General features: G+C 43.4%; 1 long non-coding RNA gene across 1 annotated transcript; it reads left to right on the top strand.

Moving 5' to 3' along the window:
• The first annotated feature begins 2828 nt into the window (after nt 1-2828).
• LOC145655915 (uncharacterized) lies at nt 2829-22363 on the top strand. Its single transcript, XR_014121750.1, has 3 exons — nt 2829-3017; nt 14377-14647; nt 21612-22363. It is a non-coding gene; the product is annotated as an uncharacterized LOC145655915 (long non-coding RNA).
• The last annotated feature ends 11 nt before the right edge of the window (nt 22364-22374 follow it).

The raw sequence follows: 22374 nt of genomic DNA, 5'->3' as shown, positions 1-22374 counted from the left end.
TAACACCCGCGGCCTGCTCGAAGCACTGAAGACATTAAGGTCCTTTTTTCACTGATCAGTGACCAGTTTCCTTTAAAAAAATTCTCTCATTAAAAAGGAAAACACATACACTGCAGATCAAAATTAGAGAACAACACACAATTTCCTAAATGTCAAGGTCACTGTGTAGTCGTATGTGAATTTATCCTAACAGGAGTAAAAGAGCAGTATTTTAAGCTTATTTCATGAGTTGTATATATTCTAAAGCACAGCATAAAAATTTAAATGAGATAATTAAAAAAGAACAGTGATCAAATTTACAGAACACTTTCAGATACCTGCAGGTTATTGGTGTTAATCTGGCACCTGGTGCTAATTTCCTGAATTATCTGACAAACCCTATTTAACTGGCAGCCTAACATTCCAGTATTCACTGACTTTGCAAGATGGTGAGCCGTTCCAAAGTGACTGAAACCCTCCGGCAGCAGGTTGTCCAGATGAAGGCCAAAGGGGTGACCCTATCAGCCATAGCAAGAGAAGTTGATCGTTCCATATCTGTGATTTCTAGAATATTGCATCTTTAAAACATCATAAACTCATTCAAGTCCCCCAAGAAGGCTGGTCGCCCACGAAAGACAAATGCAAGACAGGACACGATAATCTCCATGGATAATTGATTCAACACTGCAGCTGGAATTGCTCGCCGGTTCAGCTCTGAACATTGTAAAGCTCTGTCTCGCCATACAGTGTCTCGATGTTTAATAGCATTTGAACTGAAAGCCCACTCTGCAGACCAAACCTCTAATTAACAGAAAGAATCAAAAGGCTAGACTAACCTTTGCTGAAGAGCATGTTGTGTGGACAGAGGAGAAGTGGTCCCGATTTCACTTTAGTGATGAAAGCAAGTTTAATTTATTTGGGTCTGATGGGAAACATTATGTTTGTCGACAAACTGGGAAAAGCCTGAACCCAAAGTGTGCAAAGAAGTCACTGAGAGGTGGAGGAGGAAGTGTCATGGTTTGGGGAATGTTTTCGGCAGCAGGAGTTGGACCTCTCATACAGCTACATGGCAGAGTGAATGCAAGTGTGTATCAGAAACTTCAACATGTGGTTCCTTCCTTGCATTCATCACTCAATCAGCCAGCAATTTTCATGCAGGATAATGCCCCGTCACACAACAAAACGTGTAAAGCAGTTCCTTGAAACTGAAAACATTGAAACAATGAAATAGCCAGCCCAGAGTCCCGATCTAAACCCAATAGAAAACCTCTGGAAAATCCTTGGTGACAAAGTTATGGCCAATAAACAGTCACTGTGGAAGAGACTGCAGGAAGAGTGGACCAAAATCGCACTAGAGCAGTGTGAGAGACTAGTGATGTCCTGTGGCCGCAGATGTGCTGAAGTCATTCAAAGCAACTGCCTGTACATTTCCTACTGATTGGTGACTGTTGTAACCTTCATAAATTTTGTTGTAATCTTTCTGTGCTACAGCCATTGCTGTTCTCTAATTTTGATCATTGTGTTTTCCGCAAAATATGTTGAAATACATTGGTTATTTTGTAAAACAGTGTTCTAGTGGCATGGTATACCCCTAACAAAAAATCCTTCAAATGTTGATCAATGAAGATTACATTATTTCTGAAAAAATCAAGTGTTCATAAATTGTTCTCTAATTTTGATCTCCAGTGTATGTCTCAAGTCTGCAAAAGACACATAATGGGAGTATTCATGAAGTCAGAGAAGGTGGATTAGTAGCTCAGAAGGCTCCTAAACCTCAGAACTATCAAGAGACAGTGAGATAAAATAATGCTTACATTCCATGTTCAGAGCATTCTAGGATTTGCATTGCCTGGGTTTGCCTGTGTTGTCTCAATAATGAAGGAGCAAGATGACAGAGCTAAATGGAAGGTGTTGATTAGCATGATCTTAATAGATATTCTACACACACACACACACACACACACACACACACACACACATATATATATATATATATATATATATATATAAAATTATTGTTTCTTATATAAAATTATTGTTTCTTATTATTATGTGTGTATTGTGTGTGTGTGTGTGTGTGTGTGTGTGTGTGTGTGTGTGTGTGTGTGTGTGTGTGTGTGTGTGTTAATAATAATAATAAGAAGAAGCGGTCTTTTGTCTATTGCAAGCATTTTCGAAGGTTAACTCAGATACAGTCTGAAAAATAGCAGGATAAGGGAACCTCTTAACTGGGCATGTTGTAATGTCACTATCTCCTGTAAAGGCTATAATGGCATGTGGGCTTGAAGTCCTGCCTCGTGCACTCGGATTACCCCATTAATATAATGCCTACATTTGCTGAACGTGTGTGTGTGTGTGTGTGTGTGTGTGTGAGAGAGAGAGAGAGAGAGAGAGAGAGAGAGAGAGAGAGAGAGAGAGAGAGAGAGAGAGAGAGAGAGAGAGAGAGAGAGAGAGAGAGAGAAGGGAGAGAGAGAGAGAGAGAGAGAGAGAGAGAGCGAGAGAGAGAGAGCGAGAGAGACAGACATACTTCACTAAGTCTATAACGTTGACTGATATCCCATTCCTGTGATAAACACCACTCCATTCCTTTGATAAACTCCAAACCCATGGATTCACTGACTGCGTTATGTGTCTCACGTTCAGAGAATGTATTATTAATCCTGTTTGTTTCTATGGCACATAGCTACACTTGCTAATAGCCTGTCACTCACATTACTGACAAATAATAGACAAATGCATTTAAGGATATGCAACACGTGAGTCAGTTGTGCAGTTCAACAATGTAGATCCAACTATGTTACGAAACATTACATCGTAGTGAATTGTCTGCCGTTCCCCTAGCGCGTCGCAGTCGTTATTACACCTTCCTTTCACTTCCAAAGGAAACACTGCCCCCCTGTTATTCCAAATATTTCGAGGCTATTTCCATTACTGGGGCTTCGAAACCGGCTGAGTTTAAAGTGTGATCTGAACCGCAGGATTACGTGTATATGATTTTCCCGTCCTCGTGTCTGTCGGACTGCCACGCGTCGGTAAAGGTAGGCTGCCGTATTATTCGCGACGTCCGTCGGGTGTATTCCGCGTGCCCACCCGGTAACCGAGCGTTAAGGTTTAGTTGGCTAGCGAGCTACGTGAGGGCAGTGGGCTAGGGTTGAAATATGTCTACAATTTTGCATCAGGATTCATTTCTTTTGCTTCATTGACTGCTTCACTAATGACTTTCTTATTCTGATTTCTGTGGGTTGTCTGTGTCTGCCTAGTCACAAATTGATAACGTGCAAAATTCCGCCAGATAGTCTTCTTTACCCCCCCCAAATTGGACACCAGCTAGCAACGTATCCTATCTTCCGAAATGTTTTAAAGAAGCCACGGTGAGCTATTCAATTTCTTTTTTCATTATATCACTTCAGTCGGCGGTTTTGTTAATGTGAACAACTTGATACGGTTGGCTAACAAATGCTTGCTTTCTTTTAAAAAGTACTTAAGTCTAGCACACACAGTGTCAGTTCCGTACTTTGGTCGCCTTGCAGTTTTACACTGTATCCTGGTGCGCTTGAGAATTCCCCGTGGGTGCTCCACGGAATTCCAAATCGCTCCTGAGTGGGAAGCCGCGGGCGTTCACACGCTGCTTTAAAGGTTAATGCCGCCAACTTGTTCTCTACCACTTCTGATACTCTGTGTCTTTGGGCAGCGTTTTATTGTTCCGTACAGGTCCCTTCCTCTCTGCTTGAACCGGTGAGTCGAGAGGCGTTTGTATTCTCTTGCTTGGGTTATGGAGCAGGGCTGGGCTCTCAAGGCCTTGGAGAGGACCGGGGAGTTTCCTGCTGCGTCCGCCATTTGTTTGGACTGCGGGAGGCTACAGGTAGAATTGGGAGTTGGCAAACACTCGTTCGTTACCACTGTGGTACGGATAATACATAACCGGAATACCAAAACCACTGGTGCACACATAATCTCTGGTGATTTTGTGTTAGTTTGACTGAGGTGAAGTGTCTTGACAACAACGTCAATTACACGTCAGTCTTACACGTTTCACTACATTGTTATTATTCAGCGTTGACTAAGGCACGTTGCACACCTGGGACCGAACCTGAACCCCAGTAGCAGGGTCTATGTGCATGGCTAAGCAACGTTAACAGTGTGAGCCTTTTGGGGAGTTTAGTCTATGTCTCCAGTCCACATTGAACGTATGAATCTTTAGCACCGTGATATTTTTCCTTCAGTTAGCCTAATACTTATGTTATGTTTCAGTAGATTGACAAGTCCTGACTAATTTGTGGCTCAAAATAATAATAATAAATAACATTCAGTTTTATTTATACAGTGCCTTTCACAAACTCAAGGTCAATTTACAATGTAACAAAGACAAAAACATTGTTGAAAAAAAGACTTCAGAAGAGACTTACAAGATGAAAGACCAGTGCAGTTTCATAAAGAGTTTTGAAATGTTTTAATGCTTTATTAAAATGATGTTTTTAACTGCTTGATGCATTTTAACTGTGAGTGTCTGTTATGTCAAGAAAACGCCACACATTGATTTTCACTTTAAGCACACCTTGGCACCAAAGAGGGAAACCAGTCGTCTCTTCAGGAGAATAAGGTTTTCTTCCCCGCTGTTCAATGAATAATTCAACATCGACAATTATATAGTTTTGTCTGTGCCAGGAATCTGACAGCAGTGAAAAAGTGTGATTATTGTACCTGGTGTTCACGTGGGATTTGAAGAGCCCACTCCCACCTCCCGTTTAGAGATGCTTCTCACCTGTTTTACAGGACTGAACGGGACATTTTCTAATCCACATCCTTTTGAAAAATTAATTAATCTTGCAGTGGTAATCGGTTCTCAGGGGCACATGATGTATGAAGCCTGTCATATTTAGAGACAGCACGAGGTTATGTCTGTCAGCATTATGGTTTAGTTATGATGAAATGCAAAAAGAAATAAGTCTTCTCTTTATCTCTGTATGGTGGGAGGAGCTGACAAATTTATCAAAGAGGCTTGAGTATGACCATACAAATGTATATCAGTGTCTGTGTGTGTGTCCTTATGTGTGAATTCTTCATCGCTGATTTTTCTTGCTCCTTCACCTATTACTAACATCCTGGTGGAGAAGGTGGCATTCCAAAATGTTGAGGAAGTTCTGTGGCATGAATTCGGTTCACTTTAAGTGACCATGGGCTTCACAAGACTGCAGCAATGTACAGAATGCACTTTCCCACTCAAGGGGTGTACTAATCCAACCCCATTTAGGCTACTTTTTCTATATGGTCCTATTCCTTTATAGCTGTTTTAACACGCTTAACTGGAATGCAGAGGCATTGTCGGGCTTGTTTTCAGACTAAAAGAGCAGTATGATGGTATTTCACTTGAGGATTTCTTCTCTATTTCACTCATTGTCTTTGTCTCTTTTCCTTTTTCTTTGTTTGCAAGTTTGGTCTTATGGACACTGAAGTTGGGTGTGTTGTCATTTCTGGTTTGGATGAGAGCCAATGCCTTTTCTTTTGTGTGCCAGGATTTGTCTCTCTTCATTCTGCCTTCTCTCTCTCGCTCTCTCTCCTTCCCGTCTTTTCTGTTGAGATCTTGATTCCAAATACATAGTTCAGGAGTGCTCACAGTGCAGTCTCCAAGTCAAAAAGTTACACCGCCATCCATCAGAGTCATCCACGTCACAAAACACACTGAATCCAGCAAAGTTTGTAAACATGTATTGATGCGCTTCTGTCAGGGCCATTGCCTCACAGTCCACTGCACAGAGCGCCACGCCAGCTGAGCTGTCAACAGTTTGCCACGCAACAAGGGCAGAAAGATTCAAATCCAAGATTAGCCGTGGTAATGCAGCCCAACTTTGACCGTCGATGAGCAGTCTCCTTCCTCACACAGCACACTCCTCTTGTGCTAGTCTGCAGAGCGGAGATGCACGGTGAATCGATTGCGTCCTCTGCCTTTGCACGTTTCAGCTTCTCCATTATTCTATTCTTATGTCTTTTGTTTCTTTTCTTGTCATCCTGTTACTGGCGTTCCGCTTTGGGCGGGGTGGGGATTGGGTGCAGTGCCTGTTTCGTCTGCTTGTTTACGGAACGGTTTTGCACACTTGATGTGGTGTCACTAATGACTGTGAGATATGGATGATTTTCAGAGCTTCTGCAACTCTGAGAAGGTTTGTTTGTTTTTGTTTTCTCCTCCTCCTGCCCTCTCCTGTTACGCGTGCCTCGTTCCTAAATTCCAAGAGCTCAGCAGCTCAGTGACCGGGGGCATATTCTAAAATAACGTTTGGGAAACATACCGAATCTAATAATATCCCACAGGTCAGGGGTTAGGTTGAGAGATGGCTCAGGTTTGGCGTTGGGTTTTTAGGCTAGGGTTAGAAGTTGCAGGTAAGTGTTTGGAAAAATGTTCTGCAGTACTTTCTGTGTGCCTACTCCTTTATGGGTCTCCTTCGGAGTTCTGTAATGTTCTGGAATGAAGGGGTGTGGCTGGTCATTATGGGAGGATGTTTATGCAGGAACAAATGAACCAACAGAACAGCTGTAAGAAAATAAACATGGTCCAGTCTGGAGAAGTCTGCCTTATCTCCAGTTTGTGCCACTGTTCATCTTGATGTACGCCCTTTGACAAAACAGTTCAGCAGATTCCTTGTTGATTAAAAAGGAGAGTTTGTTGGGTTTGAAGTTGCAGTCCATCTTCTAGTATTCTATTTCGGTTCAGGTAAATTGTGTTACTAGTTTAAAATCAGTTTTTTTCATTATAATGTTTATTAAATAGCTTTTAAGAAAATGCCCTGTGTCATTCTTCACTCAGTGTTGGTTTTAAGGATGATGTAATAAGTGCCCATGGAGGGGCAGTGCCTGATGTGGCTTAAAGGAACACTCATTAGCTTTTTAGCCCATTAGCTCATTTCCATCTCCAAATCTCATATGTCATCGTTGGATGGCATCTGAGCTCTCTCCCTTGTAAATGTCCAGTTAAGACCATTAATCCCATCAGCCTCTGTCTTCGCTAAGAGCATTATTTTTGAATGATGGCAATATGGCCACCTAACAGACATCTCCATATTGTTTCCCACCAGAAATGTTGAGTACTACTCACTCACATGCCCTTGTGAATGCGTCTTTCGGTACTGTGATTGAGCGCCTTAAGGGCAATATAGGACAGGTGAGAAATTCCTGCAATTTGGCATGTCGTGTAAACGGAATGCTTCTCATGTCAAACCTTTTCAGGATTTTGAGAGTTGTGAGTCACACGCCCAGCTGAGGACTGCTGAATGAGTAGAGTATGTCATGCAGTAGGGACTCCAGCAGTGATGTACTGAAAGACCCGACCTCACGTAGGACAGCACTCTCCTCAAGGCCACGGCCAAGCATCCAGCGCTTCCTAAATCATGGGCGAGGTTTTATAACGCTGCAAGTGTGTTAGGCATGAAGAACACACTCACTGGCTCACAGCACCCTTATCCAGGAGAACACAGGACAGAAACATGTTTATGTCACTAAAGTTATGTGGTGCATAAGATGTGGCAGAATTTGTTACATTAGCATTTTAAGAGAATTACTGAGAACTATTGTGTGTTTTATCTCTGTTAGAGATTGGTCAAAACCACGGGAATTGCAGCTCTTATCTGTTAATGCTTTAGTCTCTGATGCTGTATACAAATCCCAATTAACTATCATGTCTGTGGGATCTCGTAGGAAACATTCTGTTTACACCTTGCCACTACACTGAGTATTTTGTTTGGTTTAGTGAAATTGTGAAACTCTAAAGATGTGCAAGAGACAGGAGAAAATCCAATGTGCAAGAGAGAGAACTACATTTTTTGGACACTTTGAGGCTTGTAATTTTGTATTTTGTGTCACGTGACTAAAAGCTTGGCATATGCAAGGCAAAATATCCACAACTGATGACACATACCATGCTTTCTCAACTAATGACCATCAAATGACCTAAGTACTTTAGAATTACTTTGTGATTATCCATCTCACATCACTTATAAACATTCATTCCTCTCTCATCACTCAAACGCTCAGTTATAAACTTGTGTGACTATCCATCTTGCATCACTTATAAACACTCATTCATAGGCACCCATTCACAAACACTCATGTGACTGGCTATCTCGAATGACTCATAAACACTCAGTCTCATACAATCATGTAATTAGGCATCTGCCATCACTCAAACACCCATTCTCTCCATCCTGTATTCCACCACACAACGTGGATTCAAAGCAAATGCATTATGTTCTAACAAGAATGCCTTTCTTTCAGGTCCATTGCACGACATAGTGACAAAATCTTTCCTGAAATGTAGCTGTATTCTTGCTGTGCTCAGTGAAAGAACTTTTGTTGGTGATGTACCTTCTCTTACCCTCCCCATTTATTTCTTTGAATGCTCTTTCTGGGATGAAACAAGGAGGAAGGATGAAAAAGTGTGCGTCTGTTTTTCATTTTGACACACGTGTCACTGTGCCGTTATTCATCGAGTGCGCATAGGTTTGTGGGGGGTTGGCTGGTAGGAGAGGCACTCGCCTCTTTTGTGGGATATTTGATGCTGGCACACTCTCTCTCTCTCTCTCACACACACACACACACACACACACACACACACACACCCTCACAGATCACATCAGAAGAAAACCTCGGCTGTTTGTGAAGGCAGTTGTATAGGAGTAAGGTAGACAGGAGCACCGTGTAACAGCAGTATGGGGTAAGTGGTGTGCTCCAGAAGGCAGCCGCAGTACTGAATGGGCAGGGGCAGGGAGGAGAACCTGCACTCCTGTGGTTGGGGGCCAGGTTACCACTCAGGCTGCTGTGCCCAGAGCTGTGACAGCTGCTTAATATGCAGGGCAACCGAAGGCTCCCCAAATGACCTTGGTCCTGTTTTTGCATTGTTTTTATATGTCGAGAGGCAAAATATCAATTCGATAAGCTCCCGAGTTTCAGGATTCCAGCATTTGACGAGGATATGTTTACATAAATGTTTATAAAATCCTCATGAACATTTAATCTGTACAAGGCATAACCAAGGAAAATTGACTTTGCCAGACTTGCTTTGATTAATTGGTCTTAAATTAGAATAAATAGTATCTCTAGTACTGTGAAGTAAAAAAGAACTCCAGATTGGTTGTGCATTTGTGTATTTAATTTTCAGATCTGTAATGAAGTCAAAGTACATAAACTAGGCAGATCTTGCGTTTACATTTTAAGCATTTAGCAGACACTCATATTGACAATTTCAGTCACGTTACGGAAGAAGGCGAATGTGTTAGGATTCCTGCATGAGGCCATACCTCTTCTTTGCTGTTCTCTAGACACATAAACCAGTTATTTACTTACTTTTCACAGATTATTTATTTTGGCTTCATTCATGAGCACTTGCTCATCCCCAGAAGTATCCAAAGTGCTCTCAAAGCACTTTAGCTTGGACAATACAGTTTTCATTGTCACAATTTCCAGTTCATTTGTTTTCAGAGTAACTATCTCTACTAGTTTACTACTGAGGTCCTGAATTCATGCTCAGAGTTTACCAATTTTGAATCATCTACATCTTCTAACTATTTGCTAGTGTATAGTAATAATGCCAATATGTACTAAGGTGACCTACAGGCTTATTAGGCATGTATATCACAGCTGCTCGAAACAATGATCTGTGGTTAAAAAAACAAAACAAAAACGAAAGAAACGCCAAGGCCATAAAATGCCATCAAGATGCTCTGTTTGTTAATGGCTGTTGTAAAGAAGCTGCTCCTTGGCTTTCCATTTCACCTTCTAGCCTAGGTAAACTGACAAGGTACATGTATGTTAACTATCCACTGCAGCAAACCCCTGATTCCAAAGTCCCTTTTTCCACAGATTCACTGCTGCCCTGGGGTCAGTTTCTCACTATGCTCAATTGCAGGGCTTCCCACACACCTAAATGTCATGCAGATCCAGGAACAGCGCTTGCAAGCTTTATAAATGCGGCCTATCCTCAATGCGTGTTTTGTGCGCGGCTTGCTTCTAAATCTCTACCTGCCGTTTAATCAGCCGCAAGGTCCACAGATACTGCGGCGTCAGCACGATTCATGTCGCGTCAGGCACAGACAGTCCTCTCATCACTGAGCAGCCCTTCACGTAGCCATCAAATGACCGCTTGCTGGACAGAGCCTAAGTGGGTCTGCACGATACTGACAGAAAAGCCTATACTGCGATTATCAGTCCACATTGAAGCATTCAGTATCTGAGATTGGTTGGGATCCTCACACCACAAAAAATATATAATGAATGGTTTGATGGCTCATTTGCATATCACAGCCGTTCGTGAATTCAGTATTACAAAGGCCAATATCACGATAATAACTAAGAAATTATATCTTTGGTTGTGTAAGTGCTAAATGCCCGAAGATGACGTTTATGTATTAGAATATTTTGACTCCGATGGGGCCGTTTTAATCCCCCGTGTCCCAGGTTGCTAATAACGAGCGCCACTGATATTTGCATAATCCCTTGAAGTGTTGTGCTGGAGAGCGGAGTGTGGAGCGAGGGCTTCTGAAGTGCTGAATGGGTACGTTAGCTCGCTTCCCCACCATCACAGGGGATTCACCAGGACCTCTCTTTCTCAGCTCTAGCTCCAGAATACTGAGAGCTTTCTGAAATGTTCTGTCTTTAAAATCCTGTTTCCAAGGGTGTGCATTGCATGCCTAATGCAATGGGAAAACTATGGAAAGTGACTGTAGGCGATTTCTTCAGGTTATACATTTGGAATGGCATGTGAATAAAACTTTTGGATTAATTTTTGGGTATTTGGGATTTGATTCCAGCTTTCTCATTAGTCCCTGCTGTCTGTCTGTAACAAGTAGGAGGAGGGCGGGCAATAGGATGTGTAAGCAGAGTACAGTTATTTAGAGCTTCTCCGGGAATCGCCATCAAAAATGACTGGCAAAGATGCAGTTATCACGGGCATGTTCATTCAAGGGTGAAGCACAGAGACAGACTGTCAGAAGAAGATGAACATTTACCGTGGCAAGGGAGGAGGACACTTGGAGAAGAACCTGGTAATCTCAGCACATGTACATGAACGGTTGTGAGGAACTGTAGCGAAAGGAAATCTGCACACGAAAGGACCAATTCGGAGCGGATGAGCTAGTGTGGAGACTTCATGAAGCAGATGAGTCATCCATTCTTTCTTCTGGAAAGAGGTGCAAACTGTCAGTGCATAGGACATCGTGGTGACAAATGGACTAGTAAAGGAAAGCAGGTCAGTTGGGTCAGTGTTTGTGATTGGATGAAAGTAGATGCTGTCGATTTGGGGACATAAAAGGAAGGTATCAATTTTGTGCTTTATGGTTTTCCGAAGTCCAGGTATGTGTAACATGATTGGCTGTGGGTGCCACCCCACTCCCAGCTTGGACACCCTGTCGCCCAGCACATGCACCGTTCCCCCCTGGAGGACGTGTCCAACCATCATTACGGTAATCTCAGCCTGATCTGTGGCCACAGACACAGCGCACCGTATCGATGGCCATAGACACAGCACACCAGAGCTTTGGCCACAAAGGCAACACACCAGGTGCATGGGGCAAGAATAAAAGATTTTTTTGGGATGGAACATCTGGTTTTGTGGTCAGTGTGAGAGTCCTCGTAATGCTCAAAATGTATCTCAAAATGCACACTTCTCTCACTTTCAGTTAGAAGCAGGCCACCCACCCACCCACACACACACACACACACACACACACATACACTGCTTACTGGTGACGTGTGTGCGTCCTTCAAACAGTGCTAGTCTCTGAGGGGAGTGTGTTTGCTGGCAGCAGAAAGGGGGAGCTAGGTCCCCGGCCAGCCGCCACTGGGAGTCTGTGCCATCTTTCACTTTCTCTTTCTTTCTGTCCTCTCACGCTCTCTCTCATCTCCTCCCTCTCTTCCACCCCCCTTCCCCGAAGTGATGTGGCTTCAGCTCTTCATCACGCGCAGCTGGCTGACTCCATATCAGTCGGACACCCTCGGCTCCATGCTGCACCCATCCTCCATCCGCCACACTGCTGTAGGACTGGCATGGTGGTAGCTGCCTGGCACTCACAGCATAAACGAGGCCAAGCATTTTGTAGCCATTTGTTCTACTTTTGTTCTGTCTTTTTTGTTATCCCGTTAAGTCGAATAACACTCTAAGGTGACCTTGAGTTTGAGGAAGGCTCTAAATTTCCATTTTTTTCCCCTTTTAATCCAATCCCTGGGGCTTTGCTTATTGTCTCTGCACTGGAGTTATCAGATTACTAAATTTGGCAAATACTGCAGTGAAGACGAATCCTGATACTAGTTAGTGTAGAAAAAGCAATTAGTAACAGTATGATGTCTAATCATATTAGCAGCAAGCTGCTGTCTGGGCCAAATACACCTTCACTATTAATGGGGTCCAAGATGGAATGGTTTTGCACTGGGGTCCAAGATGGAATGGTTTTGTCAAAAGTGCAGTAAAAAGTAGTTACAACAAAATGACATCTCGTGTTGTGCAATGCTCCCAGCTTCATCGCGCAGGTACATGCGATTTACGCTCCAGGGCCGCACATGAGCACTGTGAGTATTACAGTTACCGTTTGATTTGCAAATTGAATCAAATTAACATCAATCTTAAATCGAGTCAGGGTAATGTGAATTGAAACCAGATTAACCCAACCCAGACCTAATTCCTCTTTAGCCGGTGGAATATGGTATGGATAGTGTAATACTAATATAATGTTGTTATTCAAAGAGGGTAGAAATCAGCTGGGTTTGCTAGGAGGGGGGTGGCATTTCCCAGGTGCTTGGCCAAGAATTAAATGTGTAATTTATCATGTCTATCATGTTTTTACAATTATGTCTGTCATGTTCTTACTAGTTTTGTCTCCAGAAACAGACTGTATAGCAAAGAGAGTGGAACTTTCTCTGCTCTTAATAGTTCACTTACACACACACACACACACACACTCACTCACTCATTCACACACAGAGAGAGAGAGCAGTATTTCGACAGGGCTCTACTTGTTAGTTCCTGCCTGAAACTTTCATATTCAGTCCTTACATCTCAGTCTCAGCTCTGAGAGTCCTAGTGTTCTGTGTTGTCTCACACTGGGCTTCATGCTTTATTCCAGCCTGACTGGAGTCCTCCATTCTGGTCTTCTCCTTGGAAACTTGAGACTCATTAGACTGCTTTAAAGTGACAGCTGCACATCCTCAAAGATGCAACAGCTTTCTTGTCTCTGTCTCTATCCCTCTGTCTCTGTCTATCTTTCTCTCTCTCTCTCTCTCTCTCTCTCTCTCTCTCTCTCTCTCTCTCTCTCTCTCTCTCTCTCTCTGCATGTGCTTAATTGGGTCTTCTGCAGATCTGCTTTGAAAAAAGTGCTGGTTCTAATTTGTAACATGCAAGAATATTTTAGAGAGGTCTGGTAATGGGGCTCACACCAAAGAATCTTTTTGCACTCCACACACACACATGCATGCATGCACACACACACAAGCCATACCCAAGTTTCTCTTTGATACATCATTCCACTGTCGTAATGATTCCCTTGCTATAACTGCTTCTGTTCAGATGGAGCCTAGCCTAGTCTCTCCAGATTGCTGCCACAAAAACAAGCAAAAAACTTGTGTGCTTAATATGGTGACATAATTTCACATGATCTGGACAGTCCTCAAATTCACATGAGTGCAGATGGTTGCGATTGGGAGATGGAGTTAATGAAGTCACAAGTTGCTTCTTTATGCACATATACAGTGAAGACTGGTAGAACGTCCAGGACATCCACTGCAGCGGCATATGTGTCTGATTCTAGAAGGGGCCTCGTGTGTTTGGCCTTTCTCTAGTTCTCTCTCTCTCTCTCTCTCTCTCTCTTTCTCACTCCCCTTTTTCTCCCTTTCTCTCTCTTTCTATCTCTCTGGCGATGGCTTGATGTGGTATGAGAGTGCCGCTGATTACTTGGTAACCTGATAGGCATGTTGTTTTTACTTTTGAGAAGTACTTACCATATTGCCCTCTGTTTTATTACGACATTTATAATGTCATTAATTAACTGTTTTTACCTCAGCGGTGCTGATATATAGCAGTAATTGAATACCAGGTTTAAAACTGGATCTATAACAATCTTAGAATAGAATTTACTGGACTGAAATCTTAAAGGTTTTGGCTTCGCCAACAGTATTCAAAAGTATTAGTGTTTTTTTTTCTGCAGATATTTCTCTCTAACCAGCCAAGCCATTGGCAGAAATGCTTGACTGGGCAAGATGAGGTTTAGCTGAAAACAGATATGAGAGAAGGTGTATATTGGAACTTTTTGAGGTTGCTGTTTTACCAGCCATTTCTTGGTAAAAACTCTGAATTTCATTTTGTTCGTGGACTTGAGCGTACTTTTGTTGACTTGGACTAAAATCCTACTCTCTGTGTCTTTCCAGATTGATGCTTAATGGCTGGGAGCCCCCCGGCTTGTGTCCCAGATTGACACCCGACAGCGCACGGTCTCCGCCAATCTCCTGAGCGAGCTCGAACTCCTGCCAGATAAATCGCCCACAAGCTCCCACTACGTCTGCCCAGCCCCAAGCCAATCAACCTCCAAAAGGCCCTCAGCCAATCGCTGAGGCAAGATAGCATCACCATGGACACTGAGTCCACTTATTCTGGCTATTCGTACCACTCTGGACGATCAAGGGGGTCCCACAGGCATGGGTAAGAAGAGGCTTCTCTTTACGAACTGAGAATGCTATGGTTACAACAGTTATATTTCTGAGAAAATGGTATATCTTTCAAAATTTGGAAAGTAATACTCTCGCTAACTTTTAAGTCTCAGTTGTTGGTCTTGTTTTCCATTTTCCACCTCCTCTTTTGTCTTTGTGGGGGATATTTGTCTGTCAGTAGTGGAAGTGCTCGAACTGACAGCTTCAGGAAGGCAATAGGACACAGGTGCTGAGGGTCCTGGATACTGATACCCTTCTCTCTCTCTCTCTCTCTCTCTCTCTCTCTCTCTCTCGCTCTCTGTCTCCCCAGTTTATTTCTTTCATACTTTTTTCTTTTTACCTGTCTGTCTAGCCACCTGTCTACCTGTTTGTGTGCCCACCGGTCCATCTGTCTGTCTGTTCAACGCTCTCTCATGCTCCTCTCTCTCTCCAGTGTATCCCCCCATAACCCTTGCTTGACATGTGCTATACTGAAGTACTAAGTACCTGCATTCCCTCAGCTCTTGGCTATCTCCCTATCCTTGTGTCTCTCCCTCTCCATATCTCTTCCTCCTCTCTCCATCAGCTCCCTATATCCCTCTCCCTTCAGCACTGGTGATCTGTATGTATTTGAAGTTGTGATGACATAATCTTTCTGTCTAGTTCTCTATCCCCAAACAGAGCTCTCTGGTCTCAGAAGTATTTCATGATATATAGTGAAAGATCAAGAGCATGTAGGAAATATCAAGGAGGCCTCCCTGGAGTCTCCAAGCTCACTCTTATCCCATACTGACCTATCAATCATGTCGATATTCAAGGAACATACACTTAGTGGTACAACAGACTTAAGGATTTTAATAGACTTTATATCTGTCTTTTTCCCAAGCCAGCTTTGAGCATAATAGGTCCCTGTGGGGGTAGTTTCTAAGTGCCACTTGGAGCTGTCACACCAAGAGCACACACACTCTCTCTCTCTGTCTCTCTCTCTCTCTCTCTCTCTCTCTCTCTCTCTCTCTCTCTCACTCTCTCTCCTTCATGGCTCTTTTTAGTGTTAAAGTCATAAGTCACAGTGCTCTGCTACACAGTGCTCAGAGCAGAACATGAAGCACTTGGTGTTGAAGTGTGAAACTGGTTATCCTGGTTTCACTTCAGTCACTCTGCCAGGTGATCGTGAAAAACCACACACATCTGGACAAGAAGTAATTTACTACCTGCCTTGGTTGAGCCTGCTTTTGCAACCTGTGCGCATTAAACTCTTTTCGAAACACTTGCAGAATGAGTGATAGAGTGGCTGCACAGTGCTAAGATCGCTTCTCCAAACAGAAATACAAAATGGAAGTCATGGTCTCCCCGGCGTTGCTAGGATTACTTGATATAGGCCCATAAGTGTGCTCCTTTTTCTGTGAAAGCACACCTTTGGTAAGGAACCTCATGGAGGCAGCTTTAGTTGATTATCATGACTAACCAATTTTCCAATTGCAGCATATCATAATTTTGTCAAGGTTACATGTTGTGGTTTGCAGATTGAACTAGGTATTAGTTGGCAGGGGCCATAAATGGCCAGAACAGTAGCTCAAAGCAGGTGAACACGGTTAGGGCTGTTGAAGCTTTAATGGTGCTCTGAAAATGTCATTGAGATTTTTCTGATCAGTTTTATTTTTGCAACTTAGGTTGCAATTATGTCCTATAAGTTAAAGGGGCATTACTCAGGATTCAAGAAACAACATGTCGAGAGGTTAAGTAGGTTAAGTAGGTGAACACAATAACACTGATCTTTTTTACTTTGTGGAGCCGCCTTCCATTCCTGCCCATGATTATAAGGCATGCCTGTAAGATCTACGGTGGCCAGCGTAGTTCATTTCTAGTTTCCTAGCATCACCAAAGTTGTCATGAGTCCTCTTTCGAGCAATGTTTGTATATCTCTGAGGAGGCGGAGCACAGCGCAGTGATGAGTGAAAAACATCAGGCAGGGTCATTTGAGCATGCGCACCTCTGCCTCTGGCTTGGGTTGCCAGGCACCATGATACATATCCCACACAAAAATTGGGAAAAACTCCCATTTGATTTTGTGCCTACGAAATTTTGAGAAATTATTAATAGAAAATAGGGAGACTCAGTGTAAATTGGGAGACAGGAGGTCAAAATAAGGAGAGAGGAGGTCAGTGTAAACACAACACAAGATTACGTCCTGGAACGCAGTTTTTCTCAGGCACTACATACAGATGTGCTGATGCCATTAAGCATAATCACAAACTTATCTTGTTCCTAGATGAAAATTGTGCAGTTGGTATATTTTTTATTTAAATATTGTGTAATAGTTGTTACACAACTAATATAATGCCATGGTGGAGCAACAAAACATTTCTAAAATTGACTAAGTTTTAAGAGCCCTAAGTAGGACAAAATGTATTTGCAAGACATCTGCACAATCTCTGCGGAAACAGTTATTTCAGTGTCAGTCTGTTAGTTAGGGGTCCAGTGTCTGGGTCCCATTTAAGCACTCATTCATGTGGAAAATGTGGCCTTTTGATTTGCCTAATTCTAATTATATGCTACCACACTTGATTTACACACAGAACTGAATGAATTAGGCAGTCTCATACCAGAAGCTCTAACCCTGTAGTGCCCCCCCCCCCCATCATCATAACAGAGAAAGTGAGGATCTGAGGAACAGCACGTTGCAGCTGTCGTGCTGAAGCTGACCTGACTTGAATACAAAGGTCACTCTTACCATTAACTTGTTTCCACTGAACTTTTTGTTCCAATCTTAATTTTATCAACATGCTGTTTTCACAAGACTCAAACTGATCAATATTTAATGTAGATTGTTTTGATGCCTATTTTTCCAATACAGGTGATATATATTTATGAGGTTTCCCAGCCACACATTGGTTAAGTGGCCAAATTTATAATTATACTATATTATGTCTTTCTCTATTGTTCTGTTTTTGCAGCGTCTTTATAGCCCTACGTTTTCAATTCTGAAGGATTGTACGTCACAGTGACACAACTATTACTCAAGTGTAAAGAGAATCATTAAAATATTTTCCGGGTATTTACTATCGCTCAACAAGAGCAGGAAGTACAAGAATAAACAAGAAGTGCTTAACTTTCGATCATTTAGTTTGGCAACCACATAACATGGAAACCTGCTGCTCCTTCATGTCTGAATGAGAGAACCTCAAGAGCCGTTAGTGTCTGGCTAACCGGCTAGACTCTTGTCGTAAATTAGCCTCCACTACCCGTTTACAAGGGGAATTGGTCTCGAGCAGATGCTTGAATTGGCATGAAAATTAAGTACAGTTCAGTTGAAGCAAGACTAGACAGGTCGTTCATGGGTGGATTGCTAGGTGATAGTGAAGCTTCTAGAAACTGCATTCACTTCAGGTATTGGCTCGAATGCAAAGACATCTGGCAGAAGCTCAGACGCCCTCAAGAATCACATCCAATTCGCACAAATACCTCTATTTGGAAGCGACGCGTGAAACGTCATTAATCAAATGAAACCAACTCGTGCAGAATACAAAATGAGGCAGCCTAGTTTAGGTGCCAAATGATCTGCTACTCTTGCTTTAGGTGGCTGTTGCTTTGGTGACTATGTAACTAGGAATTGTGGGATAAATGTTCTCAAAAGATCATAGAGGAATGACGGGATTCTGGGGGGTTCATTGTGAATGAATCTCTAGATGTCTTACCACAGACAATTTGAAACATGGTCTCCGTATGTTGACATGGTCTCAGGAAATTCATCTTTACTGTGTTTGAAACACATAACGTTACCAAATAGAACAAGTAGTCAGTATTGTAAATAGCCTTAAAATACCCTTTATCAAAGCAACAGCAATTAGATATACACCTAAATAAGTGTAATATTATATGAAAAAGACTTAATATGACATTAATAAAAACTCTTAGATAGTGAATATTAGGTTTTATCCACTTTTTAAGCAAAGCAAAATACTAATTCAAATCTAAAGCAAAATTCTAATACTAAAATGCTAACTGTAACATTGCTAGCCCAAGTACCGCAGGGCGAAGGGCAGGATACACGGACTTCCGCGACGGTGCAAGACGTTTATTTCCATACAACATAGACGACAATGGTGGCACTCACATATAACATTTACTGTAATTGTGAATCTACACTTAACATTAGATGAATAACGCTTACACAGTAACTCGTGACACACACAAACCAACGTTACGGTTACAAAGATCGACAGTGACACATACGTAGTGACAATGACCAACAAAGGGAGCACACACGGACGGGGGTTTAAGCAGACACACAAGACATTAACATTGAACCCTCTACATGTGTGCAATCCGGGGGGGCGTGGTTACACAAATAAAGACACAGTGCATTTGTGAATCCCCCTGCACGCGGCGGGCCGTACCACATCACTGTAGGGGGAAGAGCAGTCCGTGACACTAACATTTTCCACCAAGTAGTCCCGTTTCTAAAACAACAAATTATGCTGATTTATATCCTAATTTACATGCACTTTATGCAGAATCAAATCGCTGTATTACACATTTCACATTTCTGTTTTTTTTTTTTTTTTTACTGTACTAACTGCTTGCTCCTGCTCCATAGGTGTGTTTCAAGTAAGCTGTTCAGTTTTAAGTGCACAGATGCATCAAAAATGTATCTGTGAAAAATGACAATACATTACCATTAGATAAAGAGTAAGTTAGTTATACCAGAATATCCCTATAAATATCCCAGTCAGTCACACTGCACAGGTACTGACTGCACCCTATCTATTAATATTCATGTTAAATACTAATACTGGTCTTAGATCATCACTCTCAAGCTACAGTGTGTTGATTAACCCAATTCCTTCTCTTGGATATTGAGCAAAATCCTTTTTAATTGGACAGTATCATGATGACATTCAGAATCCCCCCCGCACACACACACTTCAGCCTCAGGGTCTGTCTTGATAATCTGATTCTTACTGTGTTTGAATTACTTTGTCCTCCGCTGCTCTGAATGAGCTATGATTTTGGGGTTAGCAGGTTCTCTTGCCCATTAGTCTCCCACTCTAACCTCTCAACTTACTGTAGCCTCTGGCGAGCCTGTCTCCGTACTGCCCCCAAACACTAATTATACCAATACATAACTGAGTGTGGTTAAATTAGTTTCTCCTCTGCAGTGCTATATGATCCATCCTTTTTCTTGTTTAGCGAGGGAGTCACTACCATTTTTCCTGCTAGGGATCTCAGCCTTTTTAGACGAACATGCCCATTAGCTAGGTTTCATAAGCAAAGGACGAGGCATTTGGCGGTGCTTTCAAGCTTTTAAATCAGCTTTTCAAGCTGTTTTGCTTAGGTATGGATATAGTACTTGGTACTTTGCAAGAAAAGTATACGAAAAGTGTTACCCTGGACCTAAAAGAGTTTGTGGCTCTATGTGGCTTAAGAATTTGTTTTAAGTGTTGACACTAATGAGCCGCAGTTGTAATGTTTTGAACCTTGAGGCCGCTGCCGACACAATGCCAAAACAAACAGCCTGCAGAACATATCGCAGATTTTATCCCTTTCCTCCTTTTGTTGCTATAAAGCCAAACCACCACTTCTGCAGGAATCTGCACTCGGTTTGCGTGCTTACTGACTCCAGGGTTTTGCAAGTGTGCAAGGGCACTGCTGGGAAGCATCTGATGGAAATCATAACATTTGCAGTTCCCTCCACATGGCCTGCAGCTTGGACAAGCTGCATGTCACTCAAAAGCCCAGGATATCCTCTAGCTGCCTGTTTCTTTTAAAGGGTTTATATTAAGCAGCAGTAGTATTTGTTTCCCTACTCTGGGGATTGCCATGTTTACTAATGTGCAAATGAGTGATTCACAGGATGTTTTATTTGGTTGTGTATCACTAGGTGATGGTTACATGAGTGGTAATTCTCATGGTAACAGCCAATAGGTCAGAACGTATCAACACTACAATTGTCCCGGGACGCCCCCCCCCCCCCCCTCCACAAGTCACGTGGTACGGCCTGTCGTATGCAGGGGTAGGGGGGTTCACCCTTGTATGTAGCCACACCCCCATGATGGCGTGCATCTGCACGGGGTTTAATGTCGAGTGTTTGTCTGTCTGTGTAAACCCGCATCAGTGCGTGCCTCAGTGTTATTCATTGTCAGTGTCAATGTTAATGTTAGTGTCGATGTCGTTTGCTTATGTCTGTTAGTGTTAACTGTTAACACCACTGTTAGTGTTTACACTGTTTGTGTGTTCATATTCCCCGTTGTTACTGTGTGTGAGTGCTGCTGTTGTCGTTCACGTTTTATGTCATTAAATGTTTTCACCACGTCAAGGGAGTCTGTACATCCTGTTCCGCACCCTGCGGCACTCGGGCCATCACAGACTCCCTTGACGTAGTGAAAACATTTAATGACACAGAATGACCAGCCACTACAGGACGCCAGCTCCCTCGACAAAAGACGGACTTCCTAGCAGGAAGTGCGTAGGCACCTCCCGTGCTGCCGCCTGGATCCCAGGATATTAGGGAGAGGAGCGTGACCGGCGTCTGCGTCTACGCCGGAGCTGGAGCGGAACACCCCCAGGAATTTCTTGGGGGGGCTGAGGCTACCAGGCCTGGGCCGAGGATTACCAATGTGCCCCGCAAGGACCGTAAAGAGGGTGGTTTAGTGGAGCCAGCGGGATCTCCGGTGGGCAGGGCTGAAGCCCAGTTTCCTTCCCTTTCATGGACTCACCAGCAAGACTGGAGGGGTACACCTAAAGCCTCAGAGGCAAACCTCCTCTGGGGCGCTCCTAGAGTGGCTGGAAAAAGGAGGACCGTTCGGGAAAGAAGCACGGCCGGAACCGGGGCGGACGTGCACCCCCCACGTGTTCGTCAAGGCCGAGGACACGTCTACAGCGCCTGTGGGATTAGCAGGCGCTGCAGCACAGCGCCTTATGTTTGTGCGGATTGGCGTAATTGTTTATGTATATTCGTGCCTTGTGTGTGTTTTTAGGCGCATCATGTCGCGGGGAGAGCGTCGGACTGACCTGAGAGAGACAGGCACTCTGCCTTTCTCCCTGGCTGAAGAGGGTCTCCCAGGTGGGAGGTTCCTGGCCCGCCTTGTGCTGGGTGGCCACCGGGCATGGCCGTACTGTGTCTGTCTGTGTGTATGTACGGCAGCCTGGAGTTTGCTATCCTGGAAGGGGAACTCTCGGGGAATGCCTCTCCCCCGCATGTTACAAGGAGCGTACCGGAATGCCATCCTCCCTCCTTTTGAGAGGTCTTTCGGGCTTTCGGTTCCTAGCCCGCCTCATGTTGGGTGGGCTCTGGGCAAAGCCATACAGTGTTTGCGTATGTGTACACGGTGGCCTGGGCTCGCAGTCCTGGAAAGGATGTGTCGAGAGCCACATCCTTTGGGAGGGGGTTCTGTCACAGGACACTCCCCCTCTTGGCCAGTGGGGGTAGGGGGGTTCACCCTTGTATGTAGCCACACCCCTGTGCTGGCATGCACTTGCATAGAGTTTAATGTCAAGTGATTGTCTATTTAATCCCCCGATAGTGCGTGCCTCGGTGTTAGTCATTGTCAATGTCAATGTTGAGGTTAATGTTAGTGTCGATGTCATTTGCTTATGTCTGTTAGTGTTAACTGTTAACGCCACTGTTAGTGTTTAAACTGTTTGTGTGATCATGTTCACCATTGTTACTGTGTGTGAGTGCCACTGTTGTTGTTCATGTTTTATGTCATTAAATGTTTTCATCACGTCAGGGGAGTCTGT

This window comes from Electrophorus electricus, unplaced genomic scaffold (genome assembly GCF_041902795.1).
Source record: "Electrophorus electricus isolate QZ-2024a unplaced genomic scaffold, ASM4190279v1 Scaffold393, whole genome shotgun sequence".
Classification (NCBI taxonomy): domain Eukaryota; kingdom Metazoa; phylum Chordata; class Actinopteri; order Gymnotiformes; family Gymnotidae; genus Electrophorus; species Electrophorus electricus.
Note: the sequence above shows the minus strand (reverse complement) of the source record. Positions and strands in the feature narration are given on the sequence as shown.